Source organism: Pectinophora gossypiella, chromosome 10 (genome assembly GCF_024362695.1).
Source record: "Pectinophora gossypiella chromosome 10, ilPecGoss1.1, whole genome shotgun sequence".
Taxonomy (NCBI): Eukaryota; Metazoa; Arthropoda; class Insecta; order Lepidoptera; family Gelechiidae; genus Pectinophora; species Pectinophora gossypiella.
Genome location: NC_065413.1, coordinates 8,243,693 through 8,266,544, shown reverse-complemented (window position 1 = coordinate 8,266,544; position 22,852 = coordinate 8,243,693). Strand labels below are relative to the sequence as shown.

Genomic DNA, 22,852 nt, shown 5'->3' with positions numbered 1-22,852 from the left:
GTCGGAAGAGGAAACAGTTGTAGGCGGAGATGGTCGCAATGTGGTTCTCACACTCATTAAACTTGTTTCTCGACGTGATTAAACGCAACTTGGACAGTAGTGCCCTACTGCGCGCATAACTTATGCTGTCCCGCGCTGTGTGTAGGCCACCCTCAGGCCTGTTGTCTTAAATTTTCTACCGGGTGTGCTGCGGTCCCCATTTGTCCGGCCAAGTATTTAATGCCATTTGCGGAAAATTTACAATAAGCCACGGTAAAAAAAGCTGTATGTAGGACATGTTATTATTATTTCGTTTTTTGTACAGTCTATCTATTATTTTGTTTTATTCTATGATACTTCAATCAGATCAGATAATTTTATTCTATGCTTATCAATCAACGTTACTTCAGATCGTAAAGTGTTCTGATCGAAAAGGTCTAACAATGCGCTTGGGAGGAAATATAGGTACTAATTTATTATAATATATATTAATATTTAAATTTTAGGTAGCTTTATTGAAAGTATGTTTAAATAGCAAAAATGTCATAAAGGAATAAAGTATAATTATGGTGTCTGCACTTGGATGTGATGGTATCAAAGATAACCTTTGTATAATTTCTCACATAATATTTAAAGAAACCTTTTGTATTTTATTTTTACTTAAATATTACAAAATAAAATTACTGACTGTAATTACTTAATGAACTATTTTAATCGCTTCTTAGTTCTTACGTCATAGAACACGCTATCGATTCTTATCCCTAAAGTAATAGTAAGTATTTTTACCGACTTCAAAAAAGGAGGAGGTTCTCAATTCGACCGTATATTTTTTTTTTTTTTTTTTTTATGTTTGTTCGGGCATATCTTCGTCGTATATGAACCGATTTTGATAATTCTTTTTTTGTTTGAAAGGAGATATACCCAAGGGGGTCCCATGTCAAGGAAGTCAGGATCTGATGATGGAAGACCAGAGAAATCGAGGGGAATTTTCAAAAATCGTAGGAGCGACTAGTGCGTTTGTAAAGTCATATTGATCGGATCGATCAGCATCAGGGAGATACCCTATGGCCTGGCAAAACTATACAACCTGGAGCAATTTTTCTTTCACGAAACGTATTTAAATCTTGATCAAATCCAATCGCCGGTGCAAAAAAACAAAATGGCGGAAAAAAAGATGGCCGCCATACAAAATTTTGTCGATTTTGGAAGAAGCCCGTTTGGGTAAAAATAATGTATGGGGCGCTTACTCAAAACGTCATGTAGAGTACGGAAATACTTTCTGATCACCAAAAACTGCTCCGCATCAGAGAGATACTCTACGGCCTGGCAAAACTATCGCACGTGAACCAATATTTCTTTGAGAGCACTTATTTAAATCTTGGTCAAATTCCATAGCGCGTAAAAAAAAAACAAAATGGCGGAAAAACAAGATGGCCGCCATACACAATTTTGTTTTTCCAGAAAATGTCTTGGGGGTAAAAATGATGTATAGGCGTGTGATCGGAACGTCATCTTTGAAAACTGCTCCCAATCAGGGAGACATCCTACGGCCTGGCAAACCTATTGCACCTGGATTTTGTTTGTTTCCACGACACCCATTTAAATCTTGGTCAAATTCTGTCGCCGGTGAAAAAGAACAAAGTGGCGGAAAAACAAGATGGCCGCCATACGAAGAGGGACAGTTTCGAATAAACAGGACACGCGAGCTGCTTTAGCAGCGAGCGAACCACGCGAAATCTACTGTATCTATATGTATGCGTGAGTGTGTATGATAGCAGCTTCCACTGACAACCACATGTGTGTATGTACACATACACATGTGTGTGTGTGAGCGTGTGTGTGCGCGCGCGCGCGTGTGTGTGTGTGTGTGTGTGTGTGTGTGTGTGTGTGCGTGTGTCTGTGTGTGTGCGTGTGTACGTGCGCGTGTGCTCGTGTGCGTTAGCGCGTGTGTGAGTGTGTGTGTGTAAACATGTTCATCAATAATAATTGTGATCACTACTAATAATATATTATATTATTATATATGAATATAAATCAGAAAATCTGTCTGTCTGCATCCTTGCTCGGTCTAACCATCACTTAAAATCGTAAAATAAAATAAAATTTTTAACAAAAAAAAAACCGACTTCAAACGCAAAACTAAAAAGCAATAAATAAATTTACTTCGCACAAAGTAATTAGTACGTATTTTCAATTAGTTAATTATTTTATAATTCTGAAGTCGGTGCCAAGTAAATGCTACAACAACCCTACTACAATACCAAATTACTATGTACACACAATATTGTTTAATACCTATATCAAAGCAATTACAAAACAATGTCAAACAAAAAATTACAAAACAATCAGTATTGAAAAATATATGAATCGGTACTTCGTTGTAGCATTTCCTTGGCACCGGCTTCAGATTTATAAAATAATTAACTAATTGAAAATACGTACTAATTACTTTGTGCGAAGTAAATTTATTTATTGCTTTTTAGTTTTGCGTTTGAAGTCGGTTTTTTTTTTGTTAAAAATTTTATTTTACTAAGGAACTTCCTCATTCAAATAATTAATTCTTACCTGTTATCTCGTTTTATGTAAATACATGAGCGGTGGCGGAACAGAATATTATGAATTTCATGCATCTATATATTATGTGTTGACAATAAAGAAAACAATTATGTATAAAGTGATATTATTTAAGTACCTAAATGTAGTATTTATTTATAGTACCTAGGGAGACATTTCTAGCACTTCTAAACATACCCATAAGATTCTCTATAGTTTCTCTCTGTAATAAAAAAATTCACACCTATAGTTATTTTTATGGTAACTTGTCTTATGAATAAAATTTACTTACTTATATACATATTTATTTATATTGGAACCGTATTTTAATCACATCAATTTACATAATTAGGCAAAAATTACAGTAAGTAATTTTCAAAATGCGAATGAAGTTCGGTTTTATATAATTACTAAATTATACACTCGTAATCGAAATATTTTTCGGTAAATATATTTTTTATTATTCTCGATTTCCGAAATATTCTTATTTCCGGAACATTATTATATTTTATGTGAACAATGGCGAAGTCTAGAATCCGACTTGTGTGACGTAATAAGCTGTATTTTACGAAGGATACCGGACACCCGGGAATTGCTGGACAATAGTGACTTACCCCGGAAAGCCGCGTCCGGGTGTTTATTTCAGACCCGTTTGGATACGGTTTAGTTACTATGAAATATGACCGAAACAAGAGATAGTGGGATACGACATCCGTGTACTTCCGATCCAAAAAAATATGTGTAAGTACTTTCATATTATTTGCATAAACTTACCGACTTTATTTTGTTTTAATACCAAGCATTCACAAGTTAAGAATTCTAATTTTTCTTAAATGACGATACAAAGTATCTTTTTTTCGACGTGACTTATTGTAGTTTTGCCACAGATGACATTAACTACTTGGCCGGACAAATGGAGAGCGTTAAAGGCTCTCACCCGGTACAACGTTTAAGACAACAGGCCTGAGGGTGCCCAGTTGGGCGCGAACCTCGGCTCAGGGCGTTGTCTAAGAGGAAAAATATTTAAAAGAATTAATCGACCGTAGCGGGTCAATAGCGATAAGCGCTGATTGAGGGAAATCGTCGACCACGCCGGCGGGGTCGGTATTGGGGTTGGTATTGTGAGCTGATTGGCTGCCGCTATGGCTAGAGTAATCGGGTCGTCGGGATCGTATATCACGTCCTTCGGACGCCGATATTATTCAGAACCGTCCCTAAGCGGGATACAAAGTATCAAAACGGTTCAAAACTTTAGTAATTAGTGGTTGTAGACAATCAACTTTCTTGAGGTTTGGTTGCGGTTTGTTCTAAGGGAAATTGGAACTATGGAGCTGTATTGTAGTATATATTTTTTTGTATTTTTTTATCCAATATGTTAATTTCTTATTTGACAGTGCGACATGCCACATTTTAGTTTATACTTTCTGAGATAATTTAGTAGATATTTTTGAAACACCCTCAGTGTGCGGTTAGAGTACTAATATGTATACACTTTGAAACCGTGTCACGTTAACTTTTTTGACAAATTAAACCGTGAGTCTCATTAAATATCAAATATGATAGTGCGACAGGGTGCTAAAGTGGGTTCATGATATTGCTCATGACTGTACCTACTCAAATGTAAGCTGGCTGGTATTATTAGTATCGGTTATTCGGAGTTGTGTGTAAGGAAATGGTCAATTTGTCTTTGCGGTTCTATAATGAATGGTCTGGAGTAAGGAAAACTAGAAGTCACGCTGCTTATTATCCCGGATATGGTAGAAATTGACTTAGGGGGAACGTACAATAAGTAGTGCGGTGGATCGATCCAAACTTGTGCCCAAATTATTGTCGTCATCCCCCTAACTTTATCCCGTTTTTCACAGGGTCAGCTTACCTAACCTGAAGATTTGACAGATCTGTTTCTTTACAGAAGCGACTGTCTGTCTGAAATTCCAATCCGCGAAGGGAAACACAGCCCAATACAGATTAGGTCACTACCTCCGAAAATGAATTTCTTGGGTATGTTGGTTTCCTCACGATGTTTTCCTTCACCGCTGCCCACGTGATAATCATTTATGATCCAAACATGAAATCGAAAACAAATTCGACAATCTTGTGACAAATTATTGTGCCGATACAAAATTTTGTGTGGATGAGAGGTCACAGATAAATAACGCGATTGTATGGAATTCAAACAGAAGAACGATTTAGTAGCTGTTGAATTCAATGTCTGTGTCGAAACCAGATCTTTGAATTGATCATTATGTGATTTCATAATGTGTTCGACCATGTCATGAAATGGTCATATTGCTGCATCTGCATGCTGGTAGAGAATGTATAGTTATTTTGATGTGACTTATTGTAAATATTTATACTCATTATGGAAAATAATTCATGAAGTTTGCAGATTAGAATATGTAAATAAAAAAGTCTATTTAAATACGCTTTATCAGATATTTGCTTATATAAATGCTTACTTATTCTTGACGTGACCTTATCATAAGACCAATAAATTATTTGCTTTACATTTCATATTCATTAAATGCATTTTGTAACCCCCAAAATTCAGGTCTGTACAACTTTCACCCTATACTTACAGGACATGACCTAGGTTTTTCATACCTAATTAACGGCTTTAATTTATACGTATGTACATTAGAATAATGTCGTTACTAAGGTCCGTAGCACACGGCGTATTTTAAACGCGCAGAAGACGCGCTTTCCTGAAATTTCTTTTTCGGCACCACACGGCAGACGCTGATTGTTGCGTTTGCATTGATGATACATGCGCGCGCATGACGCGCGTATTCGCGCGTTTGAAGCGATACAACTGTATCGCTGTATCTACGCGTATACGCGCAGTAGATGCGCGTTTCCGTGTGCTTAGACCATGTTCAGAAGGCGCGATTTACTTGCGTTTTCATACCACAGAGTAATTTGATTACTTTATAGATTCCTGAGATGTGCTTCTGTATCCATACGATGTTAAGTACTCTGTGGTATGATAACGCGCGTGAAACGCCTCATCTGGAGAGGCTCGTAAGTTACAAGGTTGCGATCGAATAGCGTAATCTGCGCGTCTTCTGCGCGGTGAAAATACGCCATGTGTTATGGGCCTTACATACATTAAACTGATTCGTATATGCAGGAAAACTCAAAACTCATTAGAAGACAGTCTCCTTATTTGGTGGTTGGGCGGGAGTAAACATAAAATGGTTAATGGACTGTATATGCGTCGCTGAACCGCAAAATCGTAATTTGACTGGTAGGTATGTCACGCTGGGCGGATTAATACAAACTGCTGTGGATATGGAACAAAGAAATACAGTTTGCAAAGGTAAAAGGAAAAGCACAGTACCTGGTGGCCACGTGTCCGTCCTCAGCCAGCGGGGCACTATCGTGTGGGTTGTGAGGTGATTTACCAACCTCATCAACCCTGGTGTCAGGGTTATTATTTAGCCGCCAAAGGCGGTGACATGGCTCAAGTAACTACTACTTACTCACATCAGTAAGTAGTAACCGGGACCAACGGCTTAACGTGCCTTCCGAAGCCCGGATCATCTTACTTTTTGGACAATCATTTAATCAGCCTGTAATGTCCTAATCAAACTAGGGATCACAAAGTGATTTTTGTGATATGTATGCACCGGGATTCGAACCTAGGGCCTCCGGATCGTGAGGCCAACGCTCAACCACTGGACCGGCCGTTGCTCAAAACATTGGTTGATGACGATACACTTCGATCAAACACACAAACAACACTGTGCGGCGAGGTGAACTTTATAATAGAGAATTTGCGGAATTATACAACAGGACATGCCCTTTTACGCGAAATTACGGATTTAATTTGCATCAGCGAGCAATTTGCGTTCTAATACGAAACAATTAATAATTACGGCGCAACCATTTGGTGTTGACATCCTAGCATCATAGAATAAAGACTGATATTACGTATATAGCATGGTATAAGAAATCCAGGTATGCTCAAAAGTGACAGCTAACGTTTCAAGGTTAGCCCAGCTGACGTCATCCCACCCTGCGTTGCCATTTTGTAAAAATAAATTACCCACGACCAATGATTTCATATTTACTTTGCAAGGAAATTTTGAACTTTTAGTGACAGATTTACTTATAGTTTTAATGTTTTTTTTTATAATAATAGTAATTAAATAAATTAGTCAGTAATTCCTTTAATTTTTAATAATAAAATTTACGTCCTTGGAATGTTGGAGATACCAATTTAATGGTAACACAGTGGTAAAACTTACGTCATCAAAGGGCTAGCAATGGCGGCTTGTCATAGGATTGAGCATACCTGGTCTGCTTATACTATGACGTATAGAAGTCTCCACCCGCCTCACCGTACCCCCTTGTGGGTCTTACTTTAGTCTTAAATGGCAGTATGCCGCAAGGTGTAACGGTGAGAGAGCGCTGACTGTGTCCCGCTCGAACATACGCACACACGGGGATTTTTGATTTAATGTCGAGTGTCCGAGGTGTACTGTATTGATTTTTTTGATCTTATTCACTATGTTAGGATAGGCTGATCCCTTACCACCATAAGGTTTATCATATCCAGCTTACGACATCGTATCAGTGGCTGCATGTTGGCTTTGATTACTTATGTTTCTGCCCACACCATTAGGGATTACGGGCGTGAGTTTATGTATATATGTGTATTCACTATGTTTGGGGAAATAAACTCTCTATTCTATTCTATAGAGATGATACAGTGACATGTTTTCGTTCCATAGTCTATAAATTCATCACATTCCATAGCGCTCTTGTAGTGGGTAAGTAAATAGTTTGTAACTCTAGAAAAACCCGACCATCTACGCCAATTCTTTCATCATTAAGTTCTTGAATCGCTATTTCAGTATCAATGAATGACTTGTGTAATAATACTAGTACTTAATGCAAGATCTATTGCTTCGTTGCAGTAATTGTGTGGCGTGGGATACCGATGCGGCATGCAACGGAATGATTCATTGAAGTCTTTGCAATCAGTGATAATGATTGTCTATTACGAGATCATAACGTATTTAAGATTCTATAATTACACCCTAAGTTGCTTTAAGGATATTATGCCTACTTACCGTATCTGGGGGCACGGTAGTGCCCCCGCCAAGTCGAGCAATAACAACGCGTTACCATCCTTTTCTTGAAGCCATTCATGGCATTTCAATATTTATTACACTCATAGATTTTTTTACAATACATACCTATGATTTTATAATGATATATTAGGTAATTATATTTTTGTCAACTCAATAAAAATAATTTAATATTAAAGCACACAAAATGTGGTAGGTATTAATTACATTAATTATCATCGCTGTTTCCTGTATCCATTATTGGTCACCATGTAACTTCCCATAACGTAATGAGATTATATAATCTGTTAACTGTAATTATCACAAATTGCGTAATTTTTAATTGACACAAATATGGGAAGTAAAGCCATTCGCTAATGAGGACAATAATTGTTAGTTGTTGTTGTTGTTTAGGTGTTAAAACATTCTCTGTCTTTCTATCGTGTGGGTCTCAAATAAATGTCCCACCTGGTACCCGGGTCCTCCAGATCGAGAGAATAATACTCTAAGTACTAGACCACAGGGGCCGTTAAGAAAGACATTGACACGAAGAAGTAAAAGAAGTAAGTTTGAGAAGGAAATGAAACTTTGCACCTGCGTCGACTTTCACATCTAATACTGGCCATGGGAATGCCCACTTAGACATGATGCTTTAATTTTGTACCAGGTGAGAGCAAATTTACCATACCATACCATTCCATAGTCTCATCTTACCCCGGTGGGAAATAGGCGTGAGTTTATGTGTGTATGTAAGTGAGAGCAAATTAATAAATTAGCCACATCAAAAAAGAAAGTGAACTACTTACTGTCCATGCAAGTATCAGATAATACTCTACCGATGGACATTGAATGTGTTGTCATAGTAACGGAGTGGCGTGTCACGCCGGACTATTACTGCCGGCTCTATGTAAGCTATAAATATTCATAATGCTGTGCGAAAGTGATTGAACATCCATCTGTTGATATATCGCTTCACCCGCCTTTATTGGCAGTAGAAGATTTATTTCAACGATTTTGCGTAGATATTCTAGGGAGGCTTGACAGGTATGCTTTTATCGTAATATTGGGGAGTGGTTGTTTACAACAGTTAGTGACCTGTTATTTAATTTGCATTTGAATGAAACAGCTATAGTGGTCGTGTAGACATATAATCTTGAATATAGCATAAGATAAGCTGACGACTATAACACAATGGAGGTAGTCAGTAGTGTAAGTATAAGTACAGTCATGAGGAATACAATGTACCCACTTTAGGACTCTGTCGCACTAACATATTTGACATTTAGTGAGATTTACAGTCAGTAGTGAGAGTTACAGTTGTCAAAAAAGTTAATGTGACATGGTACCAAAGTGTATACATATGAATGCTCGTGACCGTACAAGACGAACTTTGTATTCACACCTCACTGAGCTTTTTATTAGACCAGCGTGATAGGTGGTGAGCGGTATCGCCGTCTATAATAGTCGAGCCAACTTTGTTAGTGAGAACTTGTTCTTGAGAACTGTTCGAAATTCAAATAATGAGTGTCGACAATTGCTTTAAATTCCCTTGATCACGATCACGTTGAGTGTCCTTTTAATATTGCCGTGGCCCGTGTCAAAAGAATTCATGAAGATATGACGATAAAAGCAAAAGATAAAAGTATCAACAATAATGACCGGCCTTCGAATACTGAGAAATTCTTATGAAAGAAAATAAGTACTTCAATATTTTTTAAGAAGGAATGCAATAAGAGGAGAATATTTTCCGAATCACAGGTCAACGTATAGAAGCGAGAAAAGTATTGTTGATGAATATAGAAAATATTGTTTATTCATAATACATATATAATGTACTAGTTTACGCAGTATAATAGCATCCAATGAAGATCGGGGGTTAAAAATGTCACATTGAAGCAATGCATAAAAAAAACAATATTGCTATTTGACATTTGTTGCCATTGGAAACTTACTTTTATATACGCAAATGTCAAATTGAAATACTGTTTTTTAGATGAATGGATTCAATGTGTCCTGTTTAGACCCCCAGGTCCTACTCACACTTGCTTGCAAATGCCTTGAGTTAACGAGACGCTGGACCTCATGTCTTGAATGAAGGCAACAACGAGGCATCTTGAGACATAAAATTGACTTATTTTTAGACGAGAACAAACAAATGTCATCCAAGTCAAATCATCTAGATGTTACTTATAGATTTGTTTGTAGTTTACTATATATTCAGGGGTGAAAACGCACTTGTAATCAGAGACAGCACACAGAACAAAAAAACTTGATTTGAATGAAAAGCTGAATTGTGTAAGAAAGTGGTAACAAAATCCCGCGCTCGGCCCGCTGTTCCCGTTGTGGTCTATTTTGGTCACACCAGATCTCTTCTAGAAGTTTCTAGATTTGGAGACCTCAAATACTGTTGTTACAATATCAAGTACTTACCCACTTCAGAACCCTATCGCATCAACATATTTGACACTTAGACATACAGTTCAATTTTGAGGTAATGTGACATGTAGTATATTTTCATACTCTTTCCTTATACCAGCTCTATTTTTAGTCATAATTTCTAATATCCCGGTTCGAGTATCTCCTGTTAAAGTTTTCCAATACCTTCGCGTCGCAGCGAGAGTGAAGTGCTGAAACTTTCTACTGAAAGTATTATGAAACTACTTCTCATTTAATTTCTGTAAAGTAGGTACGACCACGGTATCCGATAGAGCAACTTTGATTGAATATTTAATTTGACAATGGCCCAGATTCATGCAGACACCTCTTAATTTTATTTTAAGTTATACCCGTCATTTTCTTATCCGCCGAAAAGGAAAGGGCCAGAAGATTGTCAATAAGTTAATTTTAAAACGAATTAATAACCCGGGCGAATAAAATAGGCATCTCGCTGATTTGCAATCCATTTAACGTGTGTCTACTTAACCCTGTTGGGTTATTGGCCCATGTAAAATTTTTAGACGGTTGTTTTACATTACTGCTTAAAATTGACGTGTCTTGCATAAATTGTATGCCTGTCGATTACCTGTCCCTTTCTTTTTCAGCGGATAAGAAAATGACAGGTATATCTTAAAATAAAATTAGATGGCTTCTGCAGGAATTAGCACCAATGTGCCTCTACTATCTTGGTCTTTTGTTATAAAGGTTATAATTTAACAGATGAGTAGCCTCTATATTTACTACTCCCGTTAGTTTGATTGTGCGCAGTATTAGGTACAGTGAGATTTGTTTTTTTTACTAAGTTCTTATAAAGAAAGCTATTGTATTTTTTATATTATTTCTTTAGATAAGTATATATTATTTATTATTCATATTTTTTATTTTTTTTTGTTATGTATCATTGTATGTTTATTGCACCAGCCCGTGCTCCAATGAATAATCTTCTTTCACCCTAAGGTTGCCTGGCAGAAATTGCTGTTTAGCAATAAGGCCGCCTATTGTGCTTATGTTTTATTCGTATGTTTATGTCCTTTGTATATGTTGTTGTGCAATAAAGTATTATTGATTGATTGATTGAAAGCTATACCTAATTACTAAAAAAGTATCCACTAAAATGTAGGCGAAAAGATTTATCAATAAAACTATTTCTTCATTTATTAGCGAAGGCTGTGTAAGGTTAATGGTGTCATTTTGCATGTCAGCCTCTCGAAGTATGTATGTGTCAACATCCTGGTAAGCAACGGCCACATATTATGGTCACTTCCTCGTCACATTACGTATACCGTCATTTTTGTCTACAAATGAGTTCTGAGAACCGAAGTTTTATTAAGAAATATAGTTTTAAAGAATGTCGGTGTTACTTAACACCAGCTATTAGAATAACTTAATACGTAAATCTTGTTCCAAGACGTGAAACGGTGCGACGGTGAAAAACGCCTGTATCCAATTATGTTCTTTGATAAATATAATGTAATTTAAAATATAGCTACAGCAAGAAAAAAAAAAACAAAAAAAAGGAAATAAAGAGTCAGAAGAAAAGAAATAGTTCAGCAAAGATAATTAGATGTGATTGCTATAAAATAAACACGATTGGTTTTTTTTACAAACACAGTTCTTTTATAAAAATAAAAGATAAGTAGGTACCTAAGTCCCTCTATACCATGAGGAGCTCGGTCAGCGATTGTTGAAGTTAAGCAACTTTCGCAAAGGCCGGTCATAGGATAGGTGACCCCAAAAAAAATTTCATCTCGAGCTCCTCCGTGATTCGGAAAGCACGTTAAGCTGTTGGTCCCGGCTGCATTAGCAGTCGTTAATAACCACCAATCCGAACTGGGCCCGCGTGGTGGTTTATGGCCCGATCTCCCTATCCATCCATAGGGAAGGCCCGTGCCCCAGCAGTGGGGACGTTAATGGGCTGGTGATGATGATGATGATGACCTGAGTCCCTGTCTGACTTTTATGACCTTTATATTGTTCTACCTGTAAGTAGGTGCTTTGAATGGAGCTAGGTTTAGCACCGTCTATTAAGGTATCTTACTCATGGGCGGAACTAGGGGAGTCATAACCCCCCCCCCCCCCCCCCGCGACAGGTTGGGGTCACGGGTGGCCACTGAAATTTTAACACTAATTCTCCACAGAGATAGCATGTCTGCGACCTGGTGACATAAAAGCTGAATCCGCTTCTGATCTTACTCTTCAAAGTTTGTTGAGTAGTAAGCCTTAGTTATTTGCTATATTTAATACAGTCCAAAAATAACTTTCAGTATTTTTTTGAGTAAATACATTAAATACTTCCCTACTATTAAACCGTCTACAAACTTGAAAGCATAATAAGTATTGACGAGAAATCAATTTTCCTTTCCTAAAAATAGAATCCTGTCGTTTTTCCTTTGTTTGTGTACAAAGACAAATTTTATGTACCGTAAATTCTTTGTTCTTATTATTGCGAAGGCCATTAAAACAGAGGCCGATAAGGCAGAGGTCGTTAAATCAGCGGTGGAAAATGCTGTATAGTTAGCTAGATAAAGTCTACCTTTTGATAAGAGAGATACCTAAATACGTTTATTCTCTTTGAAAGCTCGCTTTGAAATAAATACATACATATATAAATATACATAAATAAAGTCTAAAGCACAGGGCTCCCCGTTTTGTTTCGGACAACTAGGATATTCAAGCCTGCAATGTCCTTACCAAACAAAGGGCAGTCTCACAAAGTGATTTCGTCAATGTCCCCATCGGGAGTCAAACCCGGACCTCCAGATCGTAAGCCTAACCCTCTAACCACCAGACCACGGAGGCACTTAAATACAGTAAGTACCTACAGCAAAAATTAATGCATTCCAAATTTAAGCGAATTTATTTATTCAAATAACAATAATTTATTAAAATAAACAAAAAAAGAGTAGTAAGTAGTACTTATTAAATTCTTATTTCTTAGTAACAACACTTTCCATGGATATTGTGGTAAAAAAAAATATCATAGTAGTTATTTAAGGAAAGGCCAAGCAAAGCCGGTTTAACTATAAACTATTTGAACTTACAATTTGCATGAATATTTTTGTTCGTAAAAGTTTGATTTATGGAAATTGTTAGTATCGGCAAGAAGACGAAACAATCAAAGGCGTACAACTTCGTAGAAAACTTTGAGGCAATCTTGAAATGTCTAGACTACAATATTATAATAGAGATACTACTTACTTGTGTATTTAAAGTGTAAGTCCTCAAAGTAGTCATAATAAATTCAAACTCAAGCGACATATTTAACAAAATTATAATAAGGGGCTTTTACTAAAGTTTATTTGACCTCTTCAACTTGGTTAAAACTTTTTTTGTAAAGCGGGTTAATTAGAACAAAGTCTCGCATATAACTCAATCCTCAAGTTTTTGTTCTGACTAGGTAATTAGGTAGGTATATATATGTACGCTTATAAAGGAAACATTATTAATTATTCCTGAGACTTCAGGATTTTCTTGGGCGAATTACCTACGAGAATATTTTATTATCTTAATATTAAACGGTGCATTTTTTAAAGAAGAAAGAAAGAAAGATATTATATAGAGATATTCTAGAAAGATTTCAATTATTAATTAAAAATTTATAACTGACATCTTTCTAGAATAGTGCTTATATACCGTAAAAAACATTGCCTCATTAAAAAAAGCAATTAGCCACAGTGTAAAAAATCGACTCGTAGGTGCACTATAATTAGAATATGCTGTTGCATTTAACAAAATGTAGAGAAAAAATGCCGTGAAATCCGTTCATTGTCATAAGTTGACCAAAATACATTGTCATGAGTTGACCAAAATAAAGATAAGAACTGAGTCGAATTTACCTACTTCCTTCTGTGAACAAGGTCAATGCAATGTTACCAGGTGTTACCTACTTTTATGTAACACACAATAGTCCGGAAAATTAACTTTATTTTTAACGACATTCCAACTTGCGACTTCTTGTCTTTTATATATATAAACCAACTGAGTACACTTACACACTTAAGTGTATAAGATACAAAAAGAGTTACACACATAAGTGTGTAAGTGTGAACACGTTCGTGGCACATTATTACTTATTTATTACCTTATGTTTTATTTCATTGTTCACAGGTATTCCATCAATAACGACTAAATAAGAGGTAAGATTAACGTTAATATTTGATTATATAACAAAAGAAAGTAAATAAACGAAGTAAAGTAAAATATTTATGTTTGAAGTTAAATGCACACAGAACGCGATGTTTTCTGTTTATAATTAATTAATAATAAATTTATTTATTTATTAATTTATTAAATAATTAATATAGGTTTACACAAAAATGTACATACTATGAGCGATTATTATATAAATCAGCTTTTAAAGATACATTAAAAGGCAACATAAAATAATGCCAAAATAAAATAAGTGCGTCATTATTTTTTGATTTTTCGCTTAGCCTACGTAATTTGAAGGACATTTTGTTGTTTTAAAGAGTGACAAGTAATAATTTTAATTGGATTACTCGTTAAAAGTTCGATAGGTCAGTTTTTTTAAATTTAGAGCGTTAAGAAATCACCATTATTATCTTCTATTCAGTTTATTTCGGAGTCCGGTTATTTCGGATAGGCGTAGGTAGTTCTTGTAACTTGATAGGTATATAATATCTGATTATAGTTAAGATTTTGCGAAAGTTACATAACAAGTATAAATACGTCCCTACACTTAACAAAGGAAGCCCCAGTGGTCGGACAGGAGCCAATTTAAATGACTTCGTTTCCTAAATTGATCCAATTTGGTATCAAATTCGGGACACTTTGAATGTTAATCTAGGTGTCCAGGGCCCACTTTACTACAGAGGCCGATATATTACTACAATAGGCTCGCTTAATAGAGTTTCGCGTACCATTTCCTGTTCCGTGACTTCAATACACAAAAAGGAGAATGGCGAGTCAGGTCAAGCGTACCCTACAAGTAATAATTATAATTCTTCTTTTTCTTCTATCGTGTGGGTTGAGAGGTGAATTACCAACCTCATCAACCCTGGTGACAGGGTTATTATTGAGCCGTCAAAGGCCCCTGACATGGCTCATGTAACGACTACGTACTTACATTAGTAAGTAGTAACCGGGACCTACGGCTTAACGTGCCTTCCGAAGCATGAATCATCTTACTTTTTGGACAATCAGGTGATCAGCCTGTAATGTCCTAACCAAACTAGGGATCACAAAGTGATTTTTGTGATATGTCCCCACCGGGATTCGAACCTGCGACCTCCGAATCGTGAGCCTAACACTCAACCACTGGACCACGGAGGTCGTTAATAATTATAATAATAGGTACTACAATCATATTTTTAGAAGAAATAAATTACATCCTTAAAATTGCTAGGCAATTTTTTTATGCAAGGACAGTGAAGTAATGACAAGGTTTATTAATGTAGCGCAGTCATATATAATATACGTACGTAATAATTGGCCATTCTCCTTCACTTGACAGATATGTAACAATTTACGTACGACTTATAGGCATATTTATACCGACAATATTAATTACACGTTTAGGTTGTAATTAAGTGAAGTTATGTGTTACAAGCTAATAAAGCTCGATAGTACGCTCACCTGATCGTCCGACAGTAACACCCCTTTCACACGGCAGTCCAGTTTTTAACAGGATCCCGTTTTCTGCAGGATCCCGTTTGATGGCGAATATGTTTATATGCTAGCGTTCACACGAGCATCCCGCATGCGGGATCCTGCAAAAAACCGATCCGGTCGAATTGTGCCGTTCGGTTTTGTCACTAGAAACTGGATCCGAAGTCCAGTAAAAAGCGGGATCCCGTTTAATCACACATATATTTTAATAGCGGTGTTCACACGGCAGTCTAGTTTTGCTGGACCAGCTTTTTACTGAATCCTGCAAAACTGAACTGCCGTGTGAACACAGCGTCCATTTTAGCAGGATACCGTAAAAAGCCGATCCTGCAAAACTGGACTGCCGTGTGAAAGGGCTGTAAGATGCTGCAGTTAAGCTGTTGGTCCCGGTTACTACTTACTGATGTAAGTATATAGTCGATACATGAGCCATGTCATTATTGAGCCTCTGGCGGCTCAATAATAACCCTGACACGAATCAACCCTGGTGTTGATGAGGTTGGTAATCCACCTCATAACCCACACGATAAGAAGAGAAGAGTACCTTTATGTAGACAAAAGTAGTTAAAAAAGGTATTCATTACGTTACAAATGAATTTAGGAATTTCATTAAAAAGTTGTTTCATTTTTTTCATAGTTATCAGTTATTTAAAAGATAGTGTCATTATTAATATATCACCACGCTACTACTTACTATGCTGTTTTATTCTGTTCTGTACTTTTGTTGTGTTGTTTAGTAAGTATGTATGTATATACATACTATGCTGCGCTTCTATGCTGTTCTGGGAGGAAATAAAAAACATAGAACACGTTCAGCTGCTTCTCTTCCCGGGCATGTCGTAAAAACCGACAGAGGGATTGTGTCCTCTAACATGATGGACTAATGTTATGGGCGATAGGCTGATCCCTTATCACCATAAGGTTCATCATATCCATCTTTGGAATTCGTATCAACAGTGGCTCTGCCCACCCCATTAGGGATTACGGGCGTGAGTTTATGTATGTATGTATGTATGTATGTATATACTTACGTAAAACTGTTTCTTCTTCCGAGAAACTGTGAAAGACATACTTACAATACAAAGAACAAAAATAAAATTGCTATTGAAAATTCTATATTAAGTAATATTTTTTGGGGTTATGTACCTACGTTTTTACAATAAAAGAAAATATTTTTTATTTTCAGCTCACTTTATATAACATACATAACATAAACTGCCTATATACGTCCCACTGCTGGGCACAGGCCTCCCCTCAATCAACCGGAGGGGGTATGGAGCATACTCCACCACGCTGCTCCACTGCGGGTTGGTGGAGGTGTTTTTACGGCTAATAGTCGGGACAAACGGCTTAACGTGCCCTCCGAAGCACGGAATCATCTTACTTTTTCGGACAAACAAAAGCTTATATAATAAAGCTTATTATAAGATTAATTATTTTCTAAATGATAATAAGCCCTGGTATTAAATGTGTTTCTCTAGTTATTAAATAACATATTGTAATGTTTACTTACATTGATTTAAAAGATGAGTTTGTGTTGCAGTTTCTTGTCATTTCTTCTCCTCAGTCATGCGAAATGACGGAGATTCAAAAATGTTAACTTGACCTTCAACTAGTGTAATTTATGATTACCTTGAATAAATTAATCTGATTTCTATAGTATAACACGATAAAATATTTGGACATATTATCAATCATGAGTTAGATTGATTTCTTTCATATGTAGCTAAGGTATATCTACATTATAATAGCTCTACTAAAAACCACTGGTAAGAGTGATGATGATGATGATGATGCGATCCAGCCGATTTCGGCTACGGCGACTGCTTCAACTCCGACGTTCATGTGCTCGCATGTGGCTTATATAGCCAATCTTATTGGAAAAGATCCTCGCACATAGTGGGCATGTGAGTACACCATTTAAATATGCATAATTGATCGCCGTAGGCGGTCGGGCTTTCAATTCACTGGTAAGAGTATACCATTAATCGATGGGGGAGCATTACTTTGCTTCAATTTAGAAAGAAAATATTTATTTCCATATTGGACGCCACCTTTACAAACTAAAATTACAGAATCAAAAAAATATATTTAAAAACAACCTAGGACATCGAGTGAAAAACGCTCAATTGACAAATGCACGTCATATATGCAAATGGTGATATATGTACGGTCAGATATACTAAAGGCCAAACACCAACGTTCCGGTTCGCTCTGCAGTTACGGAATATTGAAAATCTTCGGTATGTTTTTTCCAACTTTATCTTAAGGATACATAAGCATATATCAATATTCGAGCATAAATTATCTATCCCTGTCTGTTGTGTCGCTTCTGTAAAAAACCGGACCTGTCAAATCTTCAGGTTAAGTAAGCGGACTCTGTGGAAAAACGGGATAATGGGATATGATGAAATTATCTATCTCTGATGCGTAAGTAGGTCCATTTTCAGCAATGATCGTCTGGTTGTCGATCTTGGTAAGATACAATACATTATATTCTATAAGACCAAAGCACGAGTATTGAATTCAACACCTTTGATGATAACACCATTAAGTACTTTTAATTAAAACTGAGGTAGACACTCTAGGAACTTTAGGAACCCAGGTGAAGTTACCAGCAAAGGGACCTTAAAGGTAGTTGGGTTCCGCTTATGTGAGTGAGCGGCGACCTTTGCTTCGCACGACCTGACACGCCCTTATACGACAGTATCACGAATTACCGACGATATCCCGTTGATTAAAGTCTGGCTTTCGTCATGCCATATTGAAGGTTAGATCTGTAGTATTAATTATTGGTTATTTATTTCATAAATGCTTCAGTTTATTGTCATAAGTCATAACTTGCTATTAAATGGTCTTGCTTATTTCGTCAAATACAGCCTGGGGATGACTAGTACATTTATATTAAGATAGAATTATGTTTATGCGATGTTTCTTGTCGATTATAGATACAAAATATGGTTTGGTGGACTTTGATGCACTTTTTTCGTCTCATCTTAACTTTATAAGAATATTATTCGGACGATAAGTCCGTAGAAGATACGTCTAGTTCGTCCTATTTGACATATATAACTTTCTTTGAACATTTCTGTCTTTTAACATAGGTAAAGAAATCAGATTCAGTAAATTTATTCAACGTAATTATCATGGATAAACTTGTTGAAGGTCAATGTAACATTTTTGAATTTAGAATTTTTGAGTTGAGGAGAAGAAATGACAAGAAACTGCAACAGCAAGACTTAGGGAATTTTAGTTTATTTTCATAATAAGGGTAGGTAGGTAGTAGGTAACTTTGTTATAACTTTTCGGTTTCGCTTTGTTTCGATTCCCACAAAAGCCGCCTATTTGTTATTCAATGATTGTGCTCTTCATTAGTGTGACGAGTTCGAACCATGGTAGATTCCCTTTTTTATTTTAATGTAGACATTTTTATTCCATCCAATTTCCCAGTGTAGGTATCTTTTGATGGTCTCGGTCAGACAAGGTGACATCTTTCTTGGTGGGTGTAAACTTTTTTCATTATCTCTCTGTTATTGTCTTGATTACTGTCTATTAGGGAACAAAACCTTATATTATTTGAAAGTCTAATATTTAGAACGTTAAATTATTTCACGATATTTAAATTGTAGAATTTTAACTTCTACTCTACTACTGTTCAATATGTTTACCTAACTAAACACAGTTCAGTGACCCCTTTTTCTATATCAATTTCCGCCATAAATTACAATTTATGCCTCTAATTCTCTAAAAGTACCTGCTTTACGTTTACGAGTCCTGCGAAAGGGTTAATGCCTCTACCAAATTGCTGGCTTACCAGTGTAAGCTTTTTGGTCTACTACTGGCGATAAAGCGAGTATGAATTTCGTGCTCTTTATCTTGTACAGGGGTGATATTGTGAAACTTCGACATCTACTTCTATAGGTACTAATCCGTGCCTGCGATTGTGAATGAGGTACTTCCCTGGCTACGTTCTCCAAAAATAATATAGATGGCGCTGTCGAGATTTAACGTGAAATTACCTATTTTCTCATCACTCGGGTACATAATTATTCAAATATACAACGTAATGGCAGAAGCATTATATAAAAATAATTTGTGGAAGATGTATTATGTCTGGGTATAATAAAAAGGCATCATTTATACTCAAAAACTAAGATAATAGTTGCTTATATCTGTTATCCAGGAAATTAGAAGGTTAAACGAAGGCAAATCTGTACAGCACCAGCTATTTTTTTTTTCAGAACGCAGCCTGGAAAGTTTCTTATTGTTGAAATGTAATACTGCCGATTCTGATATTTTTGTAACATTATTAAAATATCATGTCCTACAGGAGCAGCCACGTATAGTAAAGTTGATCGCTGATCGTTAAGTTTTTGTACGTCATCGTTTATATCATTAAAAATATTTCGATATTTAAATATTTGGCTATTGAACGGTTTGTAAGAGAGTATGCAATGTGAGTGATAAACTTTATTCGCCATCGACTCGCTTCTCGTTATCAAAGACCGATACCAACTCCAGGTGACCTACTCTAATTTATGTGCTAGATTTAGGTAAGCGTGGTAACCAAAGGCTTAGGACCATTCCTTAACACTTTGGTTCGCAAACTGTAATTTAGATCAGTGTAGTTTAGTTAGAAGGACGTTCAGTGGCGATAGACAGCTACATAGTAACAAGTATTGAGTTCAATTTAGAATTTAAAAATGGGCATTTTGGCTCTCTATCTATTTTGTCGAAATTAGAAAAATGCCTTTAATACCTGGACCGTTAGACTGGGATTGCCGTAAAATATGACAACACTATATGTTTTTTTTATCACTGTCACTGTCGATGTCACTTTTGATGATTGGAGTTCTCCGATCACTTTGACACTGGAAGCTATAGTTGTAAGATTAAGCGGCATAGCCATAACTTAAAAAAAAATCCATCGAAATCCGCTGCGTTTGCGATTTCTATACAGTTTATGTTACTGTTAGTTGTCTTCTTACTACTTCTGACCCTACCCTCCTTAATCTCTTGCGGCTGAGATGTCCAAACATGTTGTTTGCATTGCGCACTTACTTTTATATGCGCAAATGTCAAATAACATTATTGCTTTTTAACATGAATTCCTTCCATGTGGTCTTTTTAACCGCTTGATCGATATGATAAATAAGTGCGGAACTCGCGTGCTTGTTAATAAGCTAGGCGACTGACAGTTATGAAACTTTAAATACGCCAGTAGATAATAATTATAACTAATAAACTTGTTCGTAATCGTCTAATAATATGTTAAGCCGATTAAATGTATAGACTATCGGCCGATACATTCTAGTTTTAAGTTCAAAAACATATTCCATTTTGCTTATAATTCGTGATAAAGTTTGTTTGTACTAAGTACGCTAAAATCTGAAAAAGTTTAAAATGGGAATATTATTGTAGTAACTTAGCAAGACGTGACCAAAATGGAGCTATTTGCGTTTTTAAAACAGTTTCTCTATACAGTTAAAAATATGTATACAGTTAAAGTATCTTTCTTTATACAGTTAAAAATAGATACTTTTAATGAGAGATAACTTGGAGTCGGTGCAAACGGACTACCGAGCACAGCTACCGGTGGCTAGCGACAAGAATTTGGGTCACCACCCGCTTCAGCAGTATCTACGACTTGCCATTTGTGGCCGCTACGGATCATACAAGACGCCCACATCCACCACTGTCGCGCCACTCTCGGCGCGGTGCCGTTAAGCGTCATACTGGCCCCGATTCCTGCAGACACCGCCTAATTTTATTTTAGGTTATATCCGTCATTTTCGTATCCGTCGAAAAGGAAAGGGACGGATGATTCACAGCTCTTAATTTTAGGAAGAATGAGTAAATTAATGTGTCGGGTTATTGACTGACGTAAAATTTTTAGACGGTTGGTTTAGATTTGTGCTTAAAATTGACGTGTGTTCCATTTTTATGCTTGTCGATTACCCGTCCCTTTCCTTTTCGGCGGATAAAAAAAGGACAGATATAACTTAAAATAAAATTAGATGGTATTTACAGGAATTAGCACCATTATTATAGTTCCTTACTTGTATTTTAACGTATTAGCATCTCCTTGGATAGGTACTTTATCGTAAGATCCCGCAACAGAGAGCGAGTTATAAAATTTGGCGACTTCCGAATACCAATAGTTGTCGCACGCTTCTGTCATTGTTACAAAAATATGGCTGACAGTTGGTAGCCCGTTTGCGACGAACCTTATTCAAGTTGATGATCCCAAGTTGAACTCAATTAGAACTTTATGAAGGTGCATTCTTGAGTAATGAAACTATGTAAATTGAAGCTTTACGCTCTGTAATATTCAGTCATTTACACGTATTTTCTTGTCTGATTAAAAGAGTGATCAAGTTTTTTATATTAGATTTTATTATTCGCATTTACTTACATAGAAATCTGTATAATATGCTTGCAGTTTGTGGTTGTTACTTATTTAATAAAAGAGTAATTAGTTTAATATATTATCTAATATATACCCAACGATTAATACATTAATACAACGATTAAATAAGCTACTTGAGTGTATATTATAGATCAGGTATAAAAGGTCAAGGCTTATCCAAAGTTTATCTACTTCACTATCAGGTCAATGTACTGTAACCTAACCTAACCTTTCGTGTTTATTGTATTTCAGTCGGTTGTAGGTTGAATTCGATAGCGGACCCGGTGTTTTTTTTTATCATTAAGATACATATTCGTTGTAAAATATAGTCGTAAGACTGAATGTCCTTTTCAAATCCAAATGTCATTTATTTATTGTGTTTGGAAATCTCGGCCACGAGAACCTTATAGTTTCATCATACCTATCCACCAGGGCCTGTAGCTACCTACATACTTGTTTTCTATCACCCATCTTGAGTGTCAGTTGTTTCTGAATTGTATAAAAAAAAATCTAATTAGTTAACAAAAATTGCAAGCTAAAAATTCAAATAAGGACATTAGACCTTGGAATAAGTCAGGAAACTTCTTTTAAATAAATAATTCCCAGATACTGCATGCAGTCAGTCAAGTGAGAATGAAAGTTTTAATGTCGTAATAGCTTACGATCCGCTTATCTGGAGGCAAATGATCTATTTTATAGGTTCTTGGATAATAATGTAGGCTAGTTTCGTAATCAAACATTTATTGCGCACTAAATTGAAATTCCATAAGGA

General features: G+C 36.1%; 1 protein-coding gene across 3 annotated transcripts in view; it reads left to right on the top strand.

The window, feature by feature from the left end:
* The window catches only part of LOC126370463 (peroxidase), a 141,953-nt gene that overhangs the window by 31,937 nt on the left and 87,164 nt on the right, over nt 1-22,852 (top strand). For all 3 annotated transcript variants that reach the window (XM_050015332.1, XM_050015330.1, XM_050015331.1), the window contains exon 2: nt 14,151-14,179. The gene's annotated coding sequence lies outside the window, so the exon portion shown is untranslated. The remainder of the gene's footprint in view (nt 1-14,150; nt 14,180-22,852) is intronic.